General features: G+C 46.3%; 1 protein-coding gene across 1 annotated transcript in view; it reads right to left on the bottom strand.

Moving 5' to 3' along the window:
• Arhgap26 (Rho GTPase activating protein 26) overlaps positions 1 to 25,773 on the bottom strand; it is a 1,368,274-nt gene that overhangs the window by 847,458 nt on the left and 495,043 nt on the right. The gene's annotated exons all lie outside the window — the stretch shown is intronic.

Below are 25,773 nucleotides of genomic sequence, written 5' to 3'. Positions count from 1 at the left end.
GCTGGATTCAGTTTCCATTGCAAGAGCTCAGAGAGCCAATACAGAGTTCTTCACTGAAGAGCCAAGCAGACTCCAGCAAGCTCAGTCCAGTGTTGTCACAGCTCAAAGGACAAACTGGCCCCAGAGTCCTGTGGGATGAATCTGATTTTATGTTATTGCCATGTGTGTTGTATGTGTAGGTGTGCCCATATATGTGTGGTGCGTGTGCCAGTGCATGTATGTGTGTAGCCAGAGATCAACTTTCTACCTTATTATTTTTATTATTATGCATTTATTTATATTGTTTTCCAGACACAATCTCCCCATGTAGCCCTGGCTGTCCTGGTACTCACTCTGTAGACCAGGCTGACCTCAAACTCACAGAGATCCGTATGTCTCTGCCTCTCTAGTGGTGGGCTAAAGGTGTGTGTCACCACACCTGCCACAGATTTTGTTTATTTTTATCTTATGTGTATTAGTGTTTGCCTGATCGTGTGTGTATCGCATGCATGCAGTACCTGTGGAGGTCAGAAGAGGGCATCAGATCATTTGGACTGGGATCATAGATGGTTGTGAACTGCCATATGGGTGCTAGGATTTGAACCTGGGTCCTCTGGAAGAGCAGCTGATGCTCTTAACCCCTGAGTCCATCTCTCCAGCAGACTCCTCCATCTCTTTTTTTTAAAATACAGGTTCTCTTCACTGAACCTGGAGCTCAGATTGCTAGGAAGCCCCAGGAATGCAGCCTTCTCTTTCCCAGTCCCTCACTATGTTGGGGTTACAGGTGCACTCAGCGTTCACACGGGTCCCATGACTCCAGACTCAGGCCTTCGGTTTCACAATAAGCACATCGCCCTTTCAGTCATCTCCTAGCCCCTGTGGACATTAACTTAAAATAGCAATCTCCCCCAACAAATTAAAACTGCCAGTCTTAGAAGGGGGAGCGGGTATTACATCTTGAGAAGGTCAGATACCTAAGAACTGGAAAAGCTGACATCAGCTGGGCCAGATCCCCCAAGAGAACAATGAACAAAATCGGAGTCTAGCCAGGTGTGGTGGTGCACGCCTTTAATTCACAAGCGGATCTCTGTGAATTTGAAGTCAGCTTGGTCTACAGAGTGAGTTCCAGGACAGCCAAGGCTACACAGAGAAACCCTGTCTCAAAAAATCTAAACAAATAAAATGTAAATAAATGAAGATCTGAGTCTAGGTTGTCCCTTACCGTACTTGGATGAGACAGGATTTTGCCAGTCTCCCAGTTTCCATGTCCCTCACACACTTGTGTTTTGAATGCTTTTCTCCAGTGCATTGCTGTGAAGACCAGGGAGTGGCGTCTGGCTGGCTGGACTAGGGTAAGGGAGGCCTATCTTGCGTTAGTTGAAGCTATGCTCTGCTTTCTCATCCACCACCACATGGGAGTCTCCACATCATCTGTTTGCCACCGTAGACTCCGCCCAAGTTGCCTCACCACAATGGGCTAAAATCCCTCTGAAACCATGGGCCAAAGTAAATCTTTCCTGTTTAAATTGTTTCTTTCAGACATTTGTGATGGTGACTTAAAAGAAAAGAATGTGGATTTTTTACAATATGAAACCTCTTATGTATTAACAAGTGATGGAGTTGCCTTCCAGTTTTCCTTTTATGGGAAAAAAATTATTTTCTTACTCACGTGTGCGAGTGCAGGTGTGCATTCTTTCAAGGTCAATTCCTTCCTCCCACCGTGGGTTCCTGAGATCAAACTCAGGTTGTCAGGCTTGCTCAGCAAGCAGTTTTAGCCCCAGAGCCATCTCACCTCCAGGCTTTCTTTTCTGTAAACTGCTGCACACTCTGAGCTTAGAGGATGCCCCGACCTCACAGATACCTTGCTGCACTAGTCTGCTGGCTGAACCATCTGGCGCCTACAGACTTTGGATTTGGGACTTCTTCCAGGATTCAGGCAGAGCTGGTCATTCAAAGATGAGCTGTAAGAGAACAGAGAGTGACTAAGGCACATGTGACCCTCAGGATATACATTCTAATTATGAAGCCCCCCCCAGCTAGATGAGATCTGAGCTGGACTTAAGGAGTCTCCCTGTGGGTCTATGTCACCCTAAAAGTTTTAATCTAGCACAGAAGTTGGTAAAACGTGGCTGGAAAGATGTACTGATGTCCCTGTGTATTGCCTGTGACTGCTTTTCCTTTGAGAAGGCTACACCGAGGGGTTTCAGGCTAGACCATGGGGCTGGCAAGCCTAAACTGTTTACAATCTCCCCTTTATGGAAAAAGTTCCTGTGCTGCCTAGTTTTAGTTTTCTATCAACTTGACACAGCTAGAGTCACTTGGGACCAGAGAACAACCTCAACCGAGGAAAATGATCCCACCACCCCGGCCTCTGGACAAGAATGTGGAACATTTTTCTTGACTGATGATTGATGTGGGAGAGCTCAGTTCACTGGGCTGTCCTGCCCCTGAGTAGATGGTCCTGGGTCCTGTAAGAAAGCAGACTGAGCACACACAGTAAGCAGCTCCCCTCCATGGCCTTTTTTTCTAGTTTTTTTTTTTTTTTGCCTTGAGTTCCTGCCCTGATTTTCCTAGAAAATGAACTACAAAAATGAGAGATGGAATAACCCCTTTTCTTTCCAAGTGTTACTTTTGGTAGTGCTAGTTTATCATAGCAATAGAAACCGAGACAGAGCCAACCAAGGAACCTCAGAGAAGTCAAACATCCAGAAAGCACAAGGTATGCAGAGGATACAAGGTGTTGAAGAGAGATAAAGTGTGGGGAGGGACAAGAAGAAGGGGAGGGGAAAGCTTTACTTGTGGTTCCTGTTTCTCCCTGTTTCTTCTCTGTCAATTTCTTCCCTGGGATGATGGTGCAGACCCATTCTGTGTTATGAAATCCCAAACAGCCATTCACCTTTAATATTCTCTCTCTCTCTCTCTCTCTCTCTCTCTCTCTCTCTCTCTCTTTCTCTCGGGTTTTCAAGACAGAGTTTCTCTGTGTAACAGTTCTGGCTGTCCTGGAACTTGCTTTGTAGACCAGGCTGGCCTCAAACTCACAGAGATCTGCCTGCCTCCCTGAGTGCTGGGATTGAAGGCATGTGTCACCATCATCCGGCTTGCTAATGATCTTCATCTTTGAGTTTCCCAGTTCTAAAATACCAGGAGAGGAATCCTATTGGCCTGGATCATCCTTTTAAACTGACATCTTGGAGCTTCCAAGTCAGACTGGAACTGTCCACACACCCCCACCCACCCACCCCTGCCTCTGCTGCCGCCACCCCGCCCCCAATCAGGAACCTGTCTCTGGATCCATCACTGGGACCAGAAGGACATTGTTACCTGGAGCAGAGGGCATTGCTGCTGAGCAGAGGTGTTATGGAGCCCTGGCTTAGATGGGGACAAGGCAGCAAAAGCCAGCACCTGACTACCACAGCTTGTGAGGGAGCTGGACACTTCTTCCAGCTGAGGGCAATCCTCCTAAGCACAGTGATCCACAGTAAAAGTCTGCACCTGAATGTTCAGCATTTCTCTTGTGAGGGCACCCAGGCACTCGCGGGGGGGGGGGAGGAGAAGTGGGGACACACTGGATGGGGACATGGACACATATGCCAGGACAGCCCTATCAACTGTGGCCCCTGGTGGGATGCAAAGGTCATGATCGTCTGATCTAGAAAAAGAGGCAGGAACCAGCTTGACAGAACATGTCTGAGTGAGTGATGCCACAAAAGAATTGGCCATGAGTTACTCTCCCTACCTTTCCACCCCAGACCTCAGTTTCCCCACCGACTGGGCTGCTTCTCAGAGTGGCTCCCAACCCATGGCTTTCTTAAAGACCTCCTGTTGGACCACAACCCAGAGCTGCTGATTCCATGGGTCTGGGCTAAGGCCTAAGAATATGGACTTGTATTTGGAACCAGCTCTCAGGAGATGCTGATGCTGCCTGGCTGGACCACACTCTGAAAGCCTTGAGTCCATCATCGGCAAGACTCCTTCCAGATGGAAGAGGATGAGCCTGGCGACCCCCGGAGTTAGGTTTGGTAAGCTTCCTTGGCAGTGTGGAAAGCATGGGTTATGGGACAAGGAAAGCTGCTCTTGACTTAGCCCTCCTCCCCTGAGCCTTGTGAGGATCAAACCGTGTCCCTACCATCGCCCCCTTTTATGCCTCACCCGCACAAGGAGCATGTTTCCAGAATCCCGAGGTCCAGAAATACTCAGCCACCTCCCTAGCCTGCTGGAAAATGTTGACTTTCTATTTTTCCCCTTGGCCAAATTTTGTGGGTAGCGTGGCTCCCCGACACGTAGGCCACACAACTGGCTCTCTCAACTCACTTCCTCAAAGGTGATCGCATGTTGGTCTGCTGTCCATGATAAACAGCTCAGACTGGACAGCCCTAACCCAGGGGAAGCCAGCCTGCTGTGGATCTGGACCGTTCCCTCTGTGCAGATAGAAGGCAGTCTGGCCCAGGCTGAGGCCAAGCCACAGGCTAGGGGAGGGAGTGGGGAGGGGAGGCACAACTCAGAGCTCAGGTCTCCACTAATGCTGCAAATTGCCCCTGCCTGCAGGGCCCTGCCAGCCTGAAGGAGACTGAGAACTGGAACTCTGAGTGACAGCTGAGCGGGGAGACACCCTGCGTCATCCCACTAAGTCAGTAAGAGGTTTCTGAAGCAGGTGGCTCAAATTCCCTTGAAAACCCAGAATAATCCCCCATTTGAAGTGTGTGCGAATCTTGTTGTCACCACCTAGTATTAATGGGCAGGCACCACCAAAGGAAAAAGAGCTTTTCGGCTGCATTTTTTTGCACATTGGCTTGACAAGCTCAATAAAAGCTTAAACAAATATTAAAACACACACACATACACACACACACAGAGTCAGGGTGGTTTAAATTAACTTCTCAAGCACTTTACCTACCGTAGGAAGAAATTATAATAAAACGTCAGAGCAAAAATAAACCTCATGTGGAAATAAAAATAGAACATGAAATGCCCTCTTACAGCTAACTGCTCGGCATGATTTATTTCACAACAACATATCATTGTGCATGAAATGTTCATAGCCCTAAAATGGACTTGGGCATTAGGAATGTTGACTTTGAAATTTTCTTATTTTCTGTTTGGAGTCTGCCTTTCCCAGAAATTTTATAGATACAGACCACTATAAGACAACCCTCCCCCAACAAAAGACTTTTCTTAACTTTGACATAATTCTTCCAAACAGAATATGTGGCTTAGCGTGTGACCCAGGGTTTTATTTCTCAAGGCGTTCTAGCCCTCATCCACTGCCTGGGCTCCAGCCCCAGAGAAGGAAAAGAGTGGGCTTAAAGATAGAGCAGGATCTGCCCTGGCCATTCTGAAATCTTGGAGGTGGAGTAAGCAAAGGAAGGCTGAGGCTTGTCAAATCCTCCCATCTCGGGCTTAGTTGAATCGGATATACTGAGATTATCTGGGAGGGGTTCTTGAAGATTGCTTTTACGCACAAAATAAAGAGAAGGGAGGCAGGGGAAGGAGAGAGAAAGAAAAGAGGGGAGGGGGAAAGGCAGGGGTTGAGGTAGGTGCTTCCTGTCCTGACCATCTTGAGTAGGTCACACTGATACACCCCTGCTTTATAAGCAGAGGTGGGGTGGGAACCAAAAGACCTTGTGAGCCTATACTTCCCCCCCCCCTTCCCTGCAAGATTTATGTCACACCTCAAAGGCAGTGTGCTGGGGAAGGCTTTCCTGGCAGGGCATGGGTGGAGCAGCCTGGTACAGCTCCGTATCTGGCTCCTAGCAAGAGCTTCCAGGGGGACCTAAGCTGGCCTCAGAAAAGCCAGCCTCGCCTTCTTCCCATGTCATGCTGAGGACTCCTATGGAGTGCTGTAGCCCCAGAGACAGGAACCCCGGAATAGCAAGGATGGTAGCCAGCCACTAGTTCACACGAGTACGGACACACACAAGCGTGTAGGTAGGCGGCTCCATGTGTAGACTCATGTACAGATGCATGCGTATCTTTCTTGGCCAGTTAATCATGACCTCCTTAAGAGACTCGGAGATGACTCATCATCTGGCAAGGCCTGGACAGCCATGGCAGAGACACAGGCCCAGGAAGCTCTCCAGAGTGGCAGGGGCTGTCATAGAACCCGGTGGACCCATTATGAGGAGGTCCAGTCCAGAGGGCAAGGCCAGACTGAAAAATGCAACTTATTTCTCTAATCTGCTTGTGCTGATTGTGCGAGAAGCAAATACCAGCAGACCTGGGGGGAAAAAAGTTTCTGTTTCTTCGACTCGGCTCTGAGCCACCTGCCCCAAAGTGGAAGGAAAAAGAAAGGGAACGGATTCTGGGACTGTTTTGTCTGGCTCAGTGGACCCTTTGCCTCCTTAGCCTCTGGGAAGGGGGGTGGGGGTTATCTGGGGGCCCCTCTCCACTCAGGACCTGAAACACTCCCTTCAATTTCCCACCAAAAAAAAAAAAAAAAAGTTCCAGAATGGGAAACTGGCCTTGGCTCCCCAGGGCAGAAACTGAGAGCTCAACTCTAAACCACTTCCTTTGCCTGGTAACAATGCACGAAGGAATTTCCACAAATCCCTTTAGCTGTCATGGCTTCCGCTCCTGGACTTGGGCAAAGACAGCCGGGGACATTCCAGCCCTGAGCCGGCACCGCACGGTGTTTGATCTGTTTGGCTCCTGAACCAGCCTTGGAGAACCTCGGTGTTCATTTCCCTTCTCTGTGTTTCCTCCAGGAGAGAGACACCAGGGCTGACCAAGTGTGGGAAGAGGTCCAGCACAGTTTTTGCAAAGTCCCAGAGGTCTCTTCGAGCTCCGGAGAATAGAGAGGCTACACGGGAAGGGCCCAGGGAGGACTACATGGACTCAGCAAGACTGGAAGTACCACAGGCCGGGCTTCTAAGGAGGCTCCACCACACTGGTCGCTGTGCCCCAAGCTGGTACCTGAGATTCCCCGATAGCCAACGTTCCCACGCCCTAAGGCAGGACAATTGTGAGTGTGAAACCTCGGGGTCCCCCATTCCTCACGAGCAGTCCCCAGGCCTGTGTGCACATATCACAGTTTCCAAGTGGACTGTGTTCAAGTTCATCCCCTCCGGTCTAGTGGAAAATCACATTGCCAATCTGCATACTCCCCAGGGGCCTCTGAGAGATCACTGCCAATTCCCAGAGCATTGGAGGCTGGAATGCTGGGTCTGAGCAGAGGTCGGGGGAATAAAGTCTTGGCCCTCACTCACAGACCAACACTTTGAGCTCAGAAACACACATTCTGTTTGGTGCAGGCATGAAGGAATCGTCTTCATTTTTGAAGCCTCAGTTTCTCTATGCAAAAAAAAAAAAAGCCAGATGGTGGTGGTACATGCCTTTAATCCCAGCACTTGTGGGATAGAGAAAGGTGGATCTTAGTGAGTTCGAGGCCAGCCTGATCTACCAAATGAGTTCCAGGACAGAAAAAAAAAAAAAAAAACCTTGTCTCAAAAAAAAAAAAAAAAAAAAAAAAAAAAAAAAACAGAGAAAAAGAAAAGTAATGCATATGAACTAAATTGTGCACCCTCAAAACTTGTTGAAGTTCTGACCTCTAGTGCAATTATCCTTGCACTTCTTTAAAAATCTTTCTTTCCAGGCCAGAAAGATGGCTCAGTGGTGCACTGGTCCTGAGTTCAATCCCCAGCAGCCACATGGGGGCTCACAACCATCTGTAATGAGGTCTGGCGTCCTCTTCTGGCCTGCAGGCGTACATGCAGGCAGAAGACTGTACACACAATAAATCTTCTTTAAAAATCTCTCATCTTTCTTCTTCTTTCTCTTTCTTTCTTAGGTTGTTTGAGGTTGTGTTTCACAGTGTTCTCGTGAGGTCGGGGAACAACTTTGTGGACCTGGTTCTCTCCTTCCACAGATACTTGGGTTCAGAGGATTAAACTCAGGTTGTCAGAAGTACTTAGCAAGCACTTTTAGGCTTGGCCTTAGCGTGGCTATACTAGGACACTGTGTAAGGAGGAAACAGAAGTTAAATGGCATCAAAGGGTAGGCATCCTTGGGAAGGGACTTCAGGAGGACACAGCAAAAAGGTGGTTACCTGTAAGGCAGGAGCAAGGTCTCACAGGAAACCAGCCCTGCCAACATCGTTTTCTTAGACTTGCAGCCACCAGAACAGTAATGAAATAAGTTTTTACTGTTTAACCAATGCAGTCTAATATATTTTATTACAGCAGTTCTAGCGAATTCATACAAAGGGGACAGACTGTATCAGCGTTCTGTGATCTGAGTATGCAGTGTGGTCCCTCAGGGACTGGAAGTCCCAGCATGCTGGGGATAGGTTCTTGTCTCTTTGTCTGCTTAGTGGTACTAGCACCTACTTCAACTGTTTTTGTTTTGTTTTGGGTTTGTTTTGTTTTATATATTGGAGCTCAAGGGCATTAAAAAAAACTTTTTAAAAGAAGTTTCCTCTATGCCTGCCATGCTAACTGTATCGTATTTATGTTCTGAAGGACTATGGTGTCCTAGAATTCAAGGGCTTGCCCAGCTTTAAGGATCCATGGCTTGGGGACAGTCTTAATTACCAACATGAATGTTGCATTTAGCGAGTTCCAGTGTGTCTCACTCACTGTGCAAATGACATAGCCGTCCCCTGACCCCCACAGGGCTGGGCTACTTACTTTCTTCAAGTGACTGTGTGGCTTTCTCAGAAGCCTTTGATTCTAAACTCCATGAGTCTCAGGAAAAAGGAGAGGAAGCTGCTGAGTCACCAACCCCGTCCCACAAACCTCCCCCCGCCCCCAGAGATTTGCGTTTAGGGGGGGGGGACACCACCTCTACCACCTAGGAAGTTAATGGGCGGGCTTCTGCACTTTCCTCAGAGGAGGTGTATAGAACCCACCTCCCAAATGGAGCTCAGATCTATTGTTCTACCTTATTTTTGTGTCTTATGTGTATTTTTGGATTATGACCACTTAAACCCTAAAGTGAACTCATATAAAATGGGTGCACCATTATTTTGAACTCAGTATTGCACTGTTTTCTTTTTGGACCTACAGGACGGGCATTGTCTCGTTGTCTCTGGGAGGTCACCCCAGATCTTTCAGAAGGAGAGATGGAAGAAGGCAGATGGGTGACGAACAGGACAGAAATCCCAGCTGTTGTGCAGCTCGAGCAGTTGACCTAAGGAGAGCTCTGAGACTGGCTGAAGCGTGAAGTGATGTGTTTATCACACAAATTTCATCCTACGGAACTTCTGCACGTTTACAATAGCCAGCTAGAGAATAGAATTTGCTTATAAAGATGCTCATATCTTTTTTTGTTGCTATTTGTTTTGGAGACAGGCACGATTTATATAACCTAGGCAGACCTCAGATCCTTAATCTTCCTGCCTCTGCCTCCCAAGCGCTGGAAATATAGGCATGTACCCTCGTGCCCGATTTAAGGTTGTTTCATTTTGTTTTTATTTTTTAGTATTACTTAAATTTTTCATAAGAGATATTTTAATCATATTCTCTCCTGCCCCAACTCCCCCCAGATCCTTTCTGTCTCCCTACACCCAAAAGGGAAAGGAAATCTAAATAAACAACAAAAAGCCTGTAAGATAAAATAAAACCCAAACAAAAAGCACACACACACACACAAGCCCTGGAGCTCCTTTCATGTTAGCAAACCGCTCCTGGGCGGGCACGGGCCTTCCCTAGAGCGTGTCCGATACAGCTAGTGCATACGGCATGCCATTGGGAAGCTAATGTTCCCTTTCCCAGCAGCTGTCACCACTGGAAACAGCTTCTTGTCCACTTCCCCCTCCCTGTGCTGGGGTTCTGTCTGGTTTGAACCTGTGCCGGTCTTGTGCATGCTGGCACAGCTTCTGTGAGCTCACGTGTGTATCAGCCCTGTTGTGTCTGGATGACACTGTTTCCCTGGAGTCTCCTGCCACCTCCGGCTCTCACAGTCTTCCTGCCTCCTCTTCCACATGGATCCCTGAGACTTGAGGGACAGGGTTTCTCTGTGTAGCCCTAGTCATCCTAGAATTCAACTCTAGGCCAGATCCACCTGCCTCTGCCTCTGAGTGCTAGGATTGAAGGAGTGTGCCAGGACTGCCCAGCTTGAGGGGAGGATTTTGATTACTTTTCTCTTCCAAAACTGCTCAAAGTCCTTCCCAGCACCACTGACACTGCTCAGGAGGGTGACGCTTCTAACTGGACAGCAGCTCAATCTCTCCTTGTTCTATGACAAAGGGCCTTACTTACCATCAAGTTGTGGAGAGTAACCCATAGGCTAGACAATAGCCTTTGGCATTTGAAGGCATCTATGGGATCCCTTTGGCCCAACAACCCAATAAGATTGTAGCTCATTCCTGGCACTGGAGGTTTTACTTTGGAGCATAAGATATCTAATTGGGGCATTGTCTCCCCCATTATATATGACTCTATTTAAAGATATCTTTCATATATCTGTGTGTTTTCGGATGCTTCTATAGTAGTAGGCGTCTATATTATTTTCTAAAAGGCTTTTTGTGTTAGTTGTCCCTCCCCATATTTCCCCCCCTTTACCCTTCTTTCCCGTCCCCTCCTTTTATATCTTATACCACCATATTGACTTCTACCTTTCTAGAAGATTCCCTCTTCCCCACCTAGTCCCTGCCTACTCAACCTCTGTGGCTATTCCATCTGAAACACATAGATCCAAAGCTTAAGAAGCCAACACCCACATATAAGGAAAACATACAATATTTGTCTTTCTGGCTCTGGGTTTTCTCACTCAGGATGACTGTGTCTAGCTCCATCCATACCAGCAAATTTCAATATTTTACTTTTCTTAACAGTCACTAACAATCCATTGTGTAGATGTATGACATTTTCCTTACCCATTTGTCAGCTGACGGACATCTAAGCCACCATTTCCAGTTTCTGGCTATCATGCAGCAGACCAATAATGAGCATGGCTGAGCAAATATTTCTGTAATAAGATGTAGAGTCCTTTGGGTATAGGCCCAAGAAGTTCTTACAGTAGATTGATTTCCAGGTTCCTGAGGAAGCGGCACACCAATTTCATTAGTGGCTGTACCAGTTTGCACTCCCACCAGCAACAAATGGGTGCTCCCCTTTCCTTAAATCCTTATCAGCATGAACTGTCAACTGTTTTATCTATGTTGGTCATTCTGACTCTGGCAAGATAAAATCTAAAAATGGAGCTGGGTGGCGCACGCCTTTAATCCCAGCACTCGGGAGGCAGAGGCAGGCGGATCTCTGTGAGTTCGAGGCTAGCCTGGTCTAGTCCTGTTCCAGGACAGGCTCCAAAGCTACAGAGAAACCCTGTCTCGAAAAACAAAACAAACAAACAAACAAAAAAATCTAAAAATGGCTTTTAATTTGCATTTCTTTGAGGGCTAAGGATGCTGAACATTTTGAAAAGTGTTTCTTAGACATTTATGTTTAATCTTTTGAGAACTCAAGTGTTTTGTTCTGTACTCCTTTTTTAAATTGAGTTTTTGTTCTCAATGTTCGGTTTCTTTGTATATTCAAGATACTAACCCTCTGTCAGCTGCAAAATTAGTAAAAATTTTCTCATTTTGTAGACTGCCACTTTGTTTAAATAATGGTATTCTTTAATGTAGAGAAGTTTTTCAATTTCACAAAGCCCATTCATTATTAACATCATCATTTTGTTTTGTTTTTCGAGGCAGGGTTTCTCTGTATATCCCTTGCTCTTCTGGAGTTCACTCTGTAGACAAAGATTCACATCATACTCAGAGATCCGCCTGCCTCTGCCTCCTAAGTGCCACCATGCCCAGCAAAATCTCATTTATTAGTTTTTATTCTTAGTGCCTGTGCTGTCAGTGTCCTCTCCTATGACAAAGAGTTTAAGCCTAGTCCCCATTTCCTTTTCTATTGTATTCAGGGCATCTGACCTTATGTTGAGGTCTTTGGTCGATTTGGAGCTGAGTTTTGTGCAAGGTGATATATACTTTTGTTCTTCTATATGCAACTATCCAGTTTGGCCAGCATCATTTGTTGAAGATACTGTTTTTTCCACCAGTGTGTATTTTTGGATTCTTTTTCAAAGACCAAGTATCCACAGGACTTACATCTGCTCTTCAGTTCTATTCCATTGATCAACGTGTGTGTGTGTTTAATATCAATACCATGCTGTTTTTATTACTATAGTTCTGTGATACAACTTGAAATCAGGGATCGTGATTCTGCTGAAGCTGCACTCTTTACTTTAGAACCCTCGAGAGGCCAGTAAGTCACCGCAGGGGGTGCACACACCTTGGGATAACTAACCAAGCTGACCCAGGGCTATGGGGATGTACTTTCTACTCTGAGAACTCCTCAGGTGAATGGCTTCACTTGAGGGGAAGCAGCAAGCACTTTTTCTGTTTTTCCTCGGAGACTTCTGGATGCTGTGCATATCAAGGCTAATTTCAAATTTCAGTCTTCCTGTATCAGCCACCTAGGTGCTGGGGTTCTAGGAAGTGCTTCTGTGACCAGCTAAAACGCTCTAAAATTTATTTTATTTATTTACTTATGCTGTGGAAGTGATCAAACGCAGGTCTTCACACATGCTAGGTAAATACTCTACCATACCCCAATTCTAAACTGGTCAAACATAAATAGCATTTTTAAATATAAATAATGCAGAGGAGTGCCGTGTTCTCAGATGGAGCCACTCAGCACAGTCACTGACACAAACCAACGCTTACCAAGAACCTCAACTGGCATGCTTTTCTTTTTCTTTCTTTGGTTCAGGGTCTCAAATAGCTCAGACAGTTTTCACACTTAGGACAGTTTTTTGGGGGGCTGGAGAGATGGCTCAGAGGTTAAGAGCACTGACTGCTCTTCCAGAGGTCCTGAGTTCAATTCCCAGCAACCACATGGTGGCTCACAGCCATCTATAATGAGATCTGGTGCCCTCTTCTGGCATGCAAGCATACATGGAAGGAATGTTGTATACATAAATAAATAAATCTTTAAAAACTTAGGAGGGGGGCTGGAGAGATGGCTCAGAGGTTAAGAGCACTGACTGCTCTTCCAGAGGTCCTGAGTTCAATTCCCAGCAACCACATGGTGGCTCACAGCCATCTATAATGAGATCTGGTGCCCTCTTCTGGCATGCAAGCATACATGGAAGGAATGTTGTATACATAAATAAATAAATCTTTAAAAAAAAAAAAAAAGAACAGTTTTTTGACTCAGTTTCTCAAGTGCTGGAATCCCAGGCATGCTACGTTAATCTTCTAGAAGGATTTCTAAACAAAACAAAAAGCTGAAATGATCAAGGAAATAAGGGCTAAGTCCAACTACATTTTCAAAAGAGAAGAAAAGCAAGACACTGAGAGAAGACGTTTGGGGCGTGTTTAACTAACAAAGGAGGTGCATGGAGAATATATTAAGGATGACTATAAATCAAAAGAGAAGAAAAGGGGTGCTAAACACTAGCAAAAAGAAGAGAGCACAGAAGAGTCCCGGTGACTGTTGTGGGGAATGTGGGAAATGACCACACGTGTTTTCAAGTGCCCAGCCTCAGCGATGCGAGAGATACAAGCTTGTCATGGTTGCTCAAGCATGTCGTCCCAGCACTTGCTAGGCTGAGGCAGTGGGACAAGTTCAGGTCAGTCTGAGCTACATACAGTTAAAGGGGTTGGGGAAGAGAAAGAGAAAGATTCTTTCCTTTCAAAAGCCCACTACAATAAGACAAAGAGATTTGGGGGGGAGGAGGAGGAAGGACACAAACTCAGACAAAATGAAGAGAAGACAGCAGCTAAACACAAAACAAAACCAACCTCAACAAAGGCACCACTTCAAGAACAAGAAACCTGGGCAGCAGATGGAGAAGTTCATGCCAACTCAGCAGGCCAGTGTGCCACCTTCTAAGCCCAAGAACAGCAGAGCTAAGCAGCCAAGGAATTTGCAGTAATGATGGCTTCAACCGGCTCCAGGTTCACAACACCTAAGTTCTCTGAAGTGGGGGTGGCCGTGGGGCTGAAGAGGCAGCCGGTCTCCATCCACACAGAGCATCTGCTTGAGCGCAATCCATTAAGTCAGTCACACACACCTTTGGTGTCCTCCTCTCCCCCAAGACCCCCAATTCTTTTTTATTTTATTTAGTTACTTATTGTTTTGTTTTTTGAGTCAGGGATTCTCTGTGTAGCCCTGGCTGTCTGTAGACAACCTTACTTTGTAGACCAGGCTGTACTGAAACTCATACCTCTGCCTCCCGAGTGCTGGAATTAAAGGTGTGTACTACCATGGTCTAGCCTGGACCATTCTGCAGTTTTATTTTGTTTCCTTTGTGGGTTTTTTTTTTTGTATGTTTGTTGTTGTTATAGTTTTGAGACAGGGTCTCACTGTGTAGTAGTTCTGGATGTCCTGGAACTCACTGTGTACCAGGCTAGTCTTGATCTCATAGAGGTCCACCTGCCTCTGTCTCTGAGTACTGGGATTAAAGGTGTGGAGCACTATACCCAGCTCCAGTTCTAATATTAGTCTATTGAATTACATCACATCTCCTCAGACATGGTGAGGGCCCAGCTACCTTTCCCAGGTGACCTCAAACTTCCCAGACCCAGGTTACTCCTGGTGTCCACAGTGGCTCCTTTCTTCACCTTCTAGCCTTGAGGTCATGGAAGAAGGGCCTTTGGAAATGTGGGGTCTTGGGCTGCGGGGAGAGGTGTTGGCAAGTCTCTCTCGCGCATTCTCTCTCTCTCTCTCTCTCTCTCTCTCTCTCTCTCTCTCTCTCTCTCTCTCTGTGTGTGTGTGTGTGTCCTGCTTGTCTGGTGACACACAACTTTAATTCCAACACTCAGGCAGAGGCAGGCAGAATCACTATGAGTTTAAGGCCAGCCTGGTCTACATAGCAAATTCCAAACTGATCAGGGCTCTACAGGGAGACCCTGTCACAAAACAACCAGATGAAGAAACGACAACCCAGAGACTCATCCCCACTGCCTTGAGCTGTACTTTCCACATGATATCCAGCTGCCAGCGGCAGAGCTTCCAGGCAGGCTGGGAGGCAACCCTGTGGACAGCAGGATCAACCAAACCAACTCAAAGGGCTACCCTGGGGCTGTGGGTTCACCACAATTCACAAATCCTCCAGAACAGTCTGCCTGCCGAAGTCAGAAAAGGACCGAGTGACACGTCAGAGACTTAGCCAAACTTAGTGCCTTGAGACAAAAATACTCACTAAAATCAAGAGAAATTCTGAAAAGATCCTGCCCTCTTCCCTGCTCCAACCCCATTGTCATCAACTCTAGCCACAAAGCCTCTGCCCCTAGGGAACTCCAAGTGTCTTCCTTCGTTGTGGGGTACCACACAGCCAGTACAAGAAAACATTCTTCTGGGTGGGGTAGGGTGGGGTGGGGTGGGGCATGGGAAGCAGGACTCAGCCCTGGCTGGCAGGGAGCTAAGGTTGTGCTTTCCTGGTTCTCCCAGACTTTGGGAGGGGCAGAGAAGCATGAGAAAGGAGGCTGGAGTGTCTGGCCAGCTGGGGGACGGGGCAGCTCCCTCTCTCTCTGTGGGCCTTTGATTTTTCCTTTTCTAGAACCCCCACTTCTTTTTTGGCTCTGTATACATATATACATAGATTTAAATTAACTTTCTCTCTCTCCCCACCCCGTGTGCATGTGTATATATGTGTATGTATGTGCATGTGTGTGTGTGTATATGCGTATGTGTATGTGATATTTGTGATGTATCCATGAGGTGTGTGAGTGTATATACCTGTACACCCACATGCAAAGCCAGAGGAGGGAATCCAATGTCTCCCTTGCTCTCTTCACCTTTTTCCTTGGAGACAGAAGCCCTCACTGAACTGAAAGCTTAGCATCTCAGCCAGGCTAAGTTGACTGGTTTGGGGGATCCACCTATTTCTACCTCTCAGTCTTGGGGTATAGGCAAGTGCAGTCATGCCTAGTCTGTCTCTCATGTGGATTCTGGAGATCTGGACTCCAGTCTGCATGCTCGCCACTTCCTAGGCTCTCCGTGGAAGCTGGGGGAGGACCCATTGCTTTTCCTTACAGCTGGCCCTGCTTGTCTGCTGTGGCCTCTGGAGCATTCCTCTGTAACCAGGATCCACAGAAGATATGAACATGTCTCTGGTCAGGCGACAAATATCCAGTAATAACGTGTCCTTTTCTGTTGTTGTTGTTTGAGATAGGCTCTCAGGTGGGAGGTCAGGATGGCTTTGAACTATTTAAGTAGTTGAGACTGGCCTTGAACTCCTGCCCCTCCTGCCTCTACCTCCCAAGTACTGGGATTACAGGATGGGCCACCATGCCTGCTTATAATTTGTTCTTTCATTTGAACTGTGCCAGGCATTGTTCTAGGCACTGGACGTTCTTGGGAGGCTCTGTCTGAGCAGGCGGCTCCCTCCTTAGCTCTCTCCTCCCACCTGAGTGCCAAGTCCATGTGGCAGTAAGATGCATTTTTGGCCTTGTGGGCCAGCAGGGCAGCAAGTAGGGTGTTCTAAACTAACTCAGACCTGAGTCTCATGTGCAAACGGTAGGACCTTAGGAAAATGCTTTCTTAGCCTTCGAGGTTTTATCTGTAAAGTGGTATTTTCCTGCTGAAATAAATACTATTGCTAATGATAATGTGGGCTGTTGTTACAAGAATGGGGTGAGTGTCTAATGAGAAGACATAGTTCTAAGACCCATCCCAGGCCAGGATATTGTCAGTAAACCCTCGTTTGGGCCTAGAGAAATGGCTCAGTGGTTAAGAATGTGTGCTGCTCCTGCTGATGTCCAGAGCTCAGTTCCCAGCAACCAGTCAGATGGCTCACAACTGCCTCCAACTCTAGCTCTGGAGTTACCCCCTAATTTTCTTGTCTTTTTAAGACAGGGGCTTATTATATAGCCCTAGGCTATTTGAACTTGTGGGGGTGGGAGGGGACCTTGATGTCACAGAGATCTGCCTGCTTCTGCCTCTGCCTCTTCTAGACTCTGTGTGTTCTCACCTTTGTACACACACACACAAAAACAACCTTCAAAAAATAAATTATTACAGGGCACAGTGGCTCATGCCTTTAATCCCAGCATTCGGAGGCAGAGGCAGGAAGAGCTTTGTGAGTTCAAGGCCAGCCTGCTGTACAAAACAAGTTCCAGGACAGAGAAACCCTGTCTTTAAAAAAACCAAATAAATAAATCAATAACCAAATTCTTACTTAATGTCTTTGTTAGGGTTTCTATTGCTGCGAAGAGACACCATGACCACGGCAACTCTTATAAAGGAAAACATTTTATTGGGGCTAGTTTACAGTTCAGAGGTTCAGACCATTATCATCATGGTGAGACACGGTAGCATGCAGGTAGACATTGTACTGGAGACAGAACTGAAAGTTCTACACTGTGATCTACAGGCACTAGGAAGTACATTGTGTCCCACCTTGGGCATAGCTTGAGCATATGAGACCTCAAAGCCCACCCTCACAGTGACACACTTCCTCCGTCAAGGACACACCTACTCCAGCAAGGTCATACCTCCAACATGCCACTCTGTACAGGTTAAGCATTCTAATAGATATGGAGGCCATACCTATTCAAACCACCACTCTAAATACAAATCTCTGCCCCAAATGCTCCCTCTCCTGCACCATTGTATCGTGAACTAGTTCCCGAGCCATTGCGTAGTTCATTTCCTGTTTGTTCTCATGCTCACCACGAATGCAGAGAGGTATCTGGAATTGTACTCATCCTTAGGAGCTGAAATCGCAACCTCTAAGCCAGTGTGTGGTGTCAAGGGATGGAACCCAAGGGCAAACAATCTCTCCAGATGGTTCCCATTGCTGGGGTCCTTGAAAAGCACAACCTAGGAAGGCTTTTTTTAAATTTATGCTATTGACTATATAAGAGAAAACAGTGCTCTCTGAGAGGATCCACTGTGAGATACCAGACCAAGTCAAGGTTCATTCATTGTTCGCCTGATGCTGGCACACAAAGGTCAGGTCCTATCATGGATACCTTCCCCAAAGGGAGAACAAAGAATGTTTAACATTATCAATAATGCCTGCCCACAATCTATGTTTAAATCTCCATGTTTCTAGTGGGCATGAGAAAGTCATTTTTAGAATAAACAAAATAAGTTCCCATGTTCATGAGACTAAGTTTTCCCAAAGGTCTTCACTCCTTTGGGTCAATTGTTAGACATTTAAAGGCTATTTAATGCAATAGCTGAGTAGAACATGATCTAATCCCCATAGTCTCAGAGACGTGTTTTCTGAACTCTTCCCAGCACCAACTTGATGTCTCATGCTGCACAGGACACCACTCTACAAGTGAGCGAGCATATTCGTGTGCTTCAGACATTCAAAGAGGTTCCCCTGAACTCTCACGCCCTTAAATGTGCAAGGCAAAGAGAATGGAATACTGACAAGGTGTCTGTCTGTTGGATATGAAGATAGGGGATTTCTCCATTTGTGTCGAGTGAACCGGTAAACAGGTGCTGGCCTGCTCCTCCACTTACACTGGTCCTGTGGAGTAGGGAACTCAGAGTTATTCTGCAAAGCCTCAAGAGGACAAGTTGGGTAAAGACTCAGCTCCATAAGGAACTGTCTAGGCAGACTTTTCTTTCTCGCCTTCCAGTTCTTAATAACCACAAAAAAAGGCTTAATATTAATTATAAATGCTCAACTTAATATTAATTATAAATGCTCAGGCTTGTTACTAGCTAACTCTTATGTTTAAATTAACCCATATTTTTTATCTACCCTCTGCCACAAGATTCATGGCTTATTACCTCATTTTCTACACATCCTACTTCCTCTGCTTCTGCTGGTGTCTCTCTCTGACTCTGTCGTTCTTCCCAGTGACCTTAGTTTGTCTGTCTCGCCTATACTTCCTGCCTGGCTACTGGCTGGTCAGCTTTTTATTTAACCATTTGGAGTGACAAATCTTTACAGGGCACAAAAGGATTATTCCACAGCAGAACTGTATGAATTTCATTAAATGTGACACCTACCAGGACCTGGCAACATTGTAAACATCAAGTATATCATGTGCCAGCAAAAGTTCTGGTGGGTACTAGGTAGCTCAACAAGCAGTTCCATAATGGTTCTATTTACATTAAAAATAAACCACAGGGACAGTGCAGTGTCCTAGGGGAGCCTTTACATTCACGGATATGAAGGGACAGGAAGAAGGAGTGATCACCCTCTGAGGTCCTTTTTGCTATGTGCTTCCTACTGGCCCAGTCCAACTGGGAACCAAAAGGACCAGGAACCTCAATATGCAAGCTGCCATGCTTAGCCCCCCAGGTCACAAGGTGGTACGTAGGGGCAAAGATTGGGTCTAGAAGCAAACAGAGGAGTCAGCCGCACCTTCAAGGGTGATCTGCTGATGGATGGAGATGCTTCCATTAACAGGTGAATCTAATAGAGCAACCACGTTGTGTTTGTTTGTGTCGTGGTTGTGGATAATATTTACCTACTGTGTACTTGTGATTCATGTCTTGTTACACTATAGAACTGATTTCCTAAATCGAACATTCTTTTTTTTTTAAAGTTTTTTTAATATTTATTTATTATGTATACAATAGTCTGTCTGTATGTCTGCTGGCCAGAAGAGGGCACCAGACCCTCAACAGATGGTTGTGAGCCACCATGTGGTTGCTGGGAATTGAACTCAGGACCTTTGGAAGAGCAGGCAATGCTCTTAACCTCTGAGCCATCTCTCCAGCCCCTAAATCGAACATTCTTATAAGGTCCTCATATTATAGATAAGGAAATTTAGTCACAAAATATGCAAGCCAGGCATGACTCTTCATGCCTGCACCCCAGAACTTGGGAGGCTGAAGCAGGAGGATTGCCATGGCTTTAGGGTAAGTCCATACTGTAGAGTAAAGCCATGTCTCAAAAATGAAAAAGAACAAAAAGAAAAAAAGTATGTAATTGCCTCACAACGCACACTTATCAGTGGAGAAATGGAATTTAAGTCTCATTTAATTGCTCCCCAAATTTTCATTACAAAAAGTATAAATATGCAGAAAAATCTGAAAAGAAAATAATTTGAACATACATATTCCAGTCATTTAAATTCAACAATTGTAAATATTTTTGCCATATCTATCTATCTGTCTGTCTGTCTGTCTGACAGATGGGATACCTCCCTAGGACTTGTTGGCCATAGGGTCCCAGGAAGCCTCCAAAACAGTATAGTCTACGGCCGCTGCTCTTGGTTGTTCACAGGACTAGATGGTCAGGCCTTGTTGCTGACAATAGCGCACACTTTGGTTGCAAGAAACAAAGAGATGAAACTACTGGAACCAAAGTGCAAACCTCCCCACTGGCTGCTTTCACAGTGTCCTGGGGCTGGGGAGATGGCTCAGTGGTTAAGAACACTTGCCACTCTTGTAGAAAACCTGAGTTCGGGTATTGTCTTATAATTTTCTCTTTTTGCTTTTGGAGGTGCCCACCACCCACTCCCAAATAAACCACACACAGAGGCTTATTCTTAGTTTTGAATGCCTGGTCTTAGCTTGGCTTGTTTCTTGCCAGCTTTTCTTAACCTAAATTAACCTGACTACCTTTTGCCTCTGGGCTTTTATCTTTCTCTATTTCTGCACATCTCTCTTTACTTCTTCGTAGCTTGCTGTGTAGCCGGGTGTCTGGCCCCAGTTTCCTCCTCCCCTTGTTCTCTTGTTGCTCTTCTTTCTCAGAGTTCTCCTTCTATTTATACCCTCTGCCTGCCAGCTCTGCCTATCCTTTCTCCTGCCTCTCTATTGGTCCTTCATCGCTTTATTAGACCATCAGGTGTTTCAGGCAGGCACAGTAACGCAGCCTCACAGAGTTAAACAAATGCAGCAGCGTAAACAAAAGTCACACACCTGCAAGTAATATTTCCTAACATTCAATTCCCGGCACCCACATGGTGGCTCACAAACATGCACATTGCCAGATCCAGGAGCTCTGATACCCACTTCTGAACTTCATGGGCACCAGGTACACACCAGGTACATGCATACCTGCAGACAAAACATCCACACATATAAAAATAAATAAATCTAGAAGTTTTAAATAACAATAATTAAAACAAACAAACAAACAAAAAGTCCCAGTTCTAGGGTCCTAACGGCCTTTGTTTTCTGAATGTCCTTCTGAGATAGTTAATGCACTGCAGCAAATAGGTCCTTCATCTCAGGGATTTGGAACTGGATTATTTTCTATTTATTTACTTATTTACATATAATTTTTGAGGCAGGGTCTCACTTTATAACCCTGGCTGGCCTGGAACGTATTATGTAGACCAGGATGGCTTTGAACTCCCGGGGATCTGATTGCCTCTTCCTCTTAAATGCCTAGATTAAAGGTGTGCTACCTGGCCCTGCTGGATTATTTCTTTTTCCCCAGTGCTGGGCTGGAACACATAACCCTTTGCATTCAAAGCAAGTGCTCTACCAAGAGCTGCACCCTGGAATCGGAACTAAGGGATGCAGTCTGATCTCTATTGCCTGCTTTCTGGAGACAGCAAATTTAGGCAAACGCCCAGAGGAGCCAGCTGTGCCACAGTGTCTTGGGGGAAAAACAGGGGCAGCTTCCAGAAGCTTCTTTCCAAGGGACCCCAATGTCCAAGAGCACACTCCCTTTTGCACCTAAGCCAGCCTGTCATGGGCCTCTGCCAACTCGTATCCCCAGGCAGGGCTCATGAGCAGCCGGCAGAGGAAAGAAATATTTTATCGTGGACACTGTCCCAGCTGTTAGATAGCCATCCTTCACATCTGCCTTATTTTGTACTTTTCCTCATGCAGAATGCATTTCCCATATTTCTCACACTCGGGGGAAGGCTCCCACCAGCCCGCTCATTGTCTGTCACTGGGACTAAGTTGCCAAGAGCAAGCTGAACATTTGGGAAACTGCTCTCTCCAGCTTTGCTTATCTTTGGCTTCCTGCTCTTTCCCACGTGAAGAGCGTTAACCGCCTTGCTGCCTGACAAGGGCAAGAGGCCAAGGACACTCATGCCCATAGACATCTCTGCCCGTGTGAACCAGCCTTGGACATAGGCTGGCCAGAGCCTGACCTTGAGGCCTGTTGGCTGCTCCAGCAAAGCACTCTCTAGAACCCCTGGGGGATCAAGGCTTTTCTTCACTGTGGAAAGAGTGCTGCCGTCTTCCTTCTCCTCTTCCAGCTTGCACAGGCTCTTACGATAGTTACTCTTCACTGTCAGTTTGGCTGTACTTGGAATTAATAACCCAGGAGTCACATTTCTGAGGGTTTCAACCTTATCTCAAGTCTCTAACTCCTGGCTGTGGATAGGGAAATTCAACATTAGGACCCACTGCAGGGCAGAAGGGGCATGGTGCCCTGCCATAGATATACAATCTGTCATGGACTTTGGGGAGGGGGTGATTCCTACCAAGTGGATCAGACAAGACATCACTGAGAAGAGTCACTGAGCAAGCCTTGAAGAATTTCCTCTGCAGGACACAGGGTTAAGTCCATGACAACCTATCACCTATAGCTCAAGGTATGGCACTCAACCCAGAAACTATTCTCTTTGTCTTTTTGGTGGCAAGAATGAACAATAGGGGACCGGAGAGATGGCTCAGAGGTTAAGAGCACTGGCTGCTCTTCCAGAGGTCCTGAGTTCAATTCCCAGCAACCACATGGTGGCTCACAACCATCTGTAATGCGATCTGGTGCCTTCTTCTGACCTGCAGACATCCATGCAGACAGAATACTGTATGTATAATTAATAAATAAATCTAAAAAAAATGAACAACTTTTGATTTCCTAGGAAATACTGAGAGGCCTTCTGGGGTACCCAAGCTAACAGCTAGGTCTGCCATCAGACACTTCCGACTTATCTTCTGCCCATGACAGAGACTAGGAGCAGGCAGTGAGCGTCCGTCCGGAGCACTGGCCAGATGCTACTCCTCAGCCCCTCCCCAGAATGGTCCGGCTGATTAGCGTCTTCTGATTAGTGAAGACTCCTCTGCTTGGGACTGTGCCTCTGGCCAGGCCTCCACACATGACAGAGTTGGGATGGGGTATGTGGTGGTGCATATCAGGGCACTAGGGGACTCATCTGTATCCACGCTCTTCTGATGTCCTGCTCTCTACCTGCCTGGCACTTCACCTCCACCCCTCTGCCCCCCCCCCACCCCCGCTCCTTCCGTGTAGCTCACAAAAGCAGAGGCACAGGAAGCAGCACCCCCACCCTCAACCTGTGGTCCAGGAACACCTATAGCCTGAAGTAGCAGGCGGGAGCACCAAGAGGATTCCAGACAGACATTGATTGTATCTTCAGCTACTTTCACCTCTCACATCTGCCCTCAAGCTGAAAGCCCAGCACCCCCAGCATCCTGCTCAGACTGGAGCAAAGGGAGTGGAGAGGAAACATTTCCTACCCTGGAGGGCAATTTCAGAATCAGCTCACCACACTGACGACTCAACAACTAACCAATTGCATGTTTAAAGAAATTGGTGGAATGTACGCAATTAATTAAAGGGCAAGACTCAAGTCAGACTAAATACTGGAAACTAGGAACTGGAGTCCAAGTCCCTGCAGGATCGGAAGGAAGAACTTCCCGATTTGATTGCAGAAAGCAATTTACTTCAATTAGCAGTGACATAAACAGGGTGATTGCTTAATAGAAGTACAGCATCCCTAAAACATAAACAGCCTGCCTCCCATCCCCACCATTCCATCAACAGCTCGGGTTGCTTTTGAGACAGGTTTGTTTAACCCTGTAGGAGCCACTCCCAAGCAGATAGCTACTTTTGTTCTGCGCTTGTGTGTGTGTGTGTATGTGTGTGTGAGCGTGTGTCTGTATGTGTACGTGTGCATCCCTTGCTTCTGAGTTTTTTAATCCTCTCAATTATCTTGTGAGATATATATTATTATGACCAGCTCTTTACAGATGGGGAAAGTGAGGGTGAGCAAGTTCACAGAGTGGGTCCTTGCAAATGCAAATTCACATCTTTGTTGAACTTAAAGCCTCTAAAGCCCTCTAGATCTGCTTCCTGGCCCTTCTCCCCACTTCAAGCCCCCTTTCCACTGCCTCGTGTCATTTTATGACTTTTTTTTTGTTTAAATATTTATTTATTATGTATACAACATTCTGCCTCCATGTATGCCCACATGTCAGAAGAGAGCGCCAGATCTCATTACAGATGGTTGTGAGTCACCATGTGGTTGCTGGGAATTGAACTCAGGACCTCTAGGAAGAGTAATCAGTGCTCTTAACCACTGAGCCATCTCTCCAGCACCTGTTTGTTTTGTTTTTCGAGACAGGGTTTCTCTATGTAGCCTTAGCTGTCCTGCAACTCACTCTGTAGACCAAGCTAGCCTCAGACTCAGAGATCCGCCTGCCTCTGCTTCCTGAGTCCTGGGATTAAAGGCATGTCCACCACACCTGGCTGCTTTTTTCTTTTTCTTTTTTTAATTTTTTTTTTTTAATTATACTGGGCCTGGAGAATGGTACAGCAGTTGAGAGCGCTGATTTCTCTTCCAGAGGACCGAGGTTCAATCCCCAGCACCCACACAGCACTTACAACAATCTGCAGCTGCAGTTACAGGGGTCTGACGCCCTCTTCTGGCCATTATGGACACTAGGCACACGTGCAAACCCAGACACGACACATGTGCAGGTAAAACATCCATACATATAACACAAAATAAATTACATTTTAAAAATATAGATTTTGGGTCTGGTTAATTATGGAATGTGATGATTTTCTTTTTTAAATAGTAGGTTTTATTTTAAAAACTTAAATTTTATTGATTTATATATACATGGGGATGTATGTGTGCCATGGCACGTGTGAAGGCAAGAGGGCCAGGGACAGAGCTGCCTCTCCTACTACATGAGTCCCAAGGATTGAGCTCAGGTTGTCAAGCTTGGTGCAAACACCTTTACTTACTGAGCCATTCCGCTGGCCTATTATTTTATTTTATGGTTTTTTGAGGTGGCTCTTACTATGCACCCTTGGCTGTCCTAGTATTCAATCAATATGTAGACTGAGCTGGCTTCAGACTCAGAGATTCACCTGCCTCTTCCTCCCACCCCAACAGCTGGGATTAAGGTGTGTGCCACCACACCTGGCCCACTTACTTGTTTGTTTGTTTGTGACTAACCTCTGACTCCTTATTATAGCCAAAAATGACCTTGAACCCCTATGTTCCTGCTATCATCTACCAAATACTGGGATCACAGGCTTAGGTCACCATAACCACTTTTCTGTATTGCTGGGGATTGAACCCAGGGCTTCCTGGCTGCTAGCTATGAGGTGTTCTACCAAACAAGCTACATCCTCAGTCTGTGACATTTTCTAATTGTTTTGTTATATTTATTTATTATGTGTGGGTTTGGGGGTCACACACACATGCCACAGTGAGCATGTAGAAGTCAGGGGACAACCCACAGGAGGTGGTTCTCTTCTTCTTCTTCTACATGGGTCATGGGGATTGTAGCCCACTGAGCTATCTTTACAGCTCCCAGGATGTATTTTCGGGGTGAGGGTAAGCCTAGCTATTTGCACTCCTCTTCCCTTTGAACATTAAGTTTTTCTCTTTTCCATGTGGAATTAACTTCTTACCACTCTCTATGGTTCAAACCCAACCTGCTCTCCTCAGTGGGAACCTCTCTCTCTTCTCCATGGTTCCAGCTCCTTTCAGTCTAACCCTTGGCATTAACCAAGTCACATGTTCATAGCTGATCCATCCCCACCCCTGGAAGATTCTTCTCCTCTGGGTTAAAGTCCCCACAGAGGCCCCATGCTTACTCCTGGTTGTCTATCCTTCTAGCGCCCCAAAAAGGAAAAGTCCAGAGGCAAAAACTGACCCTGTGTCCCCCACCTAGGAGGCTTTAGGAGAGGATCCAGTCTCCTCACAGAAATGTATTCCCTGCTCTAGAC

Source organism: Alexandromys fortis, unplaced genomic scaffold, assembly GCF_014885135.2.
Source record: "Alexandromys fortis isolate MF-2015 unplaced genomic scaffold, M_Fortis_MF-2015_v1.1 scaffold_17, whole genome shotgun sequence".
In the NCBI taxonomy this organism is placed as follows: Eukaryota; Metazoa; Chordata; class Mammalia; order Rodentia; family Cricetidae; genus Alexandromys; species Alexandromys fortis.
This window is presented reverse-complemented; position numbering and strand designations above follow the sequence as displayed.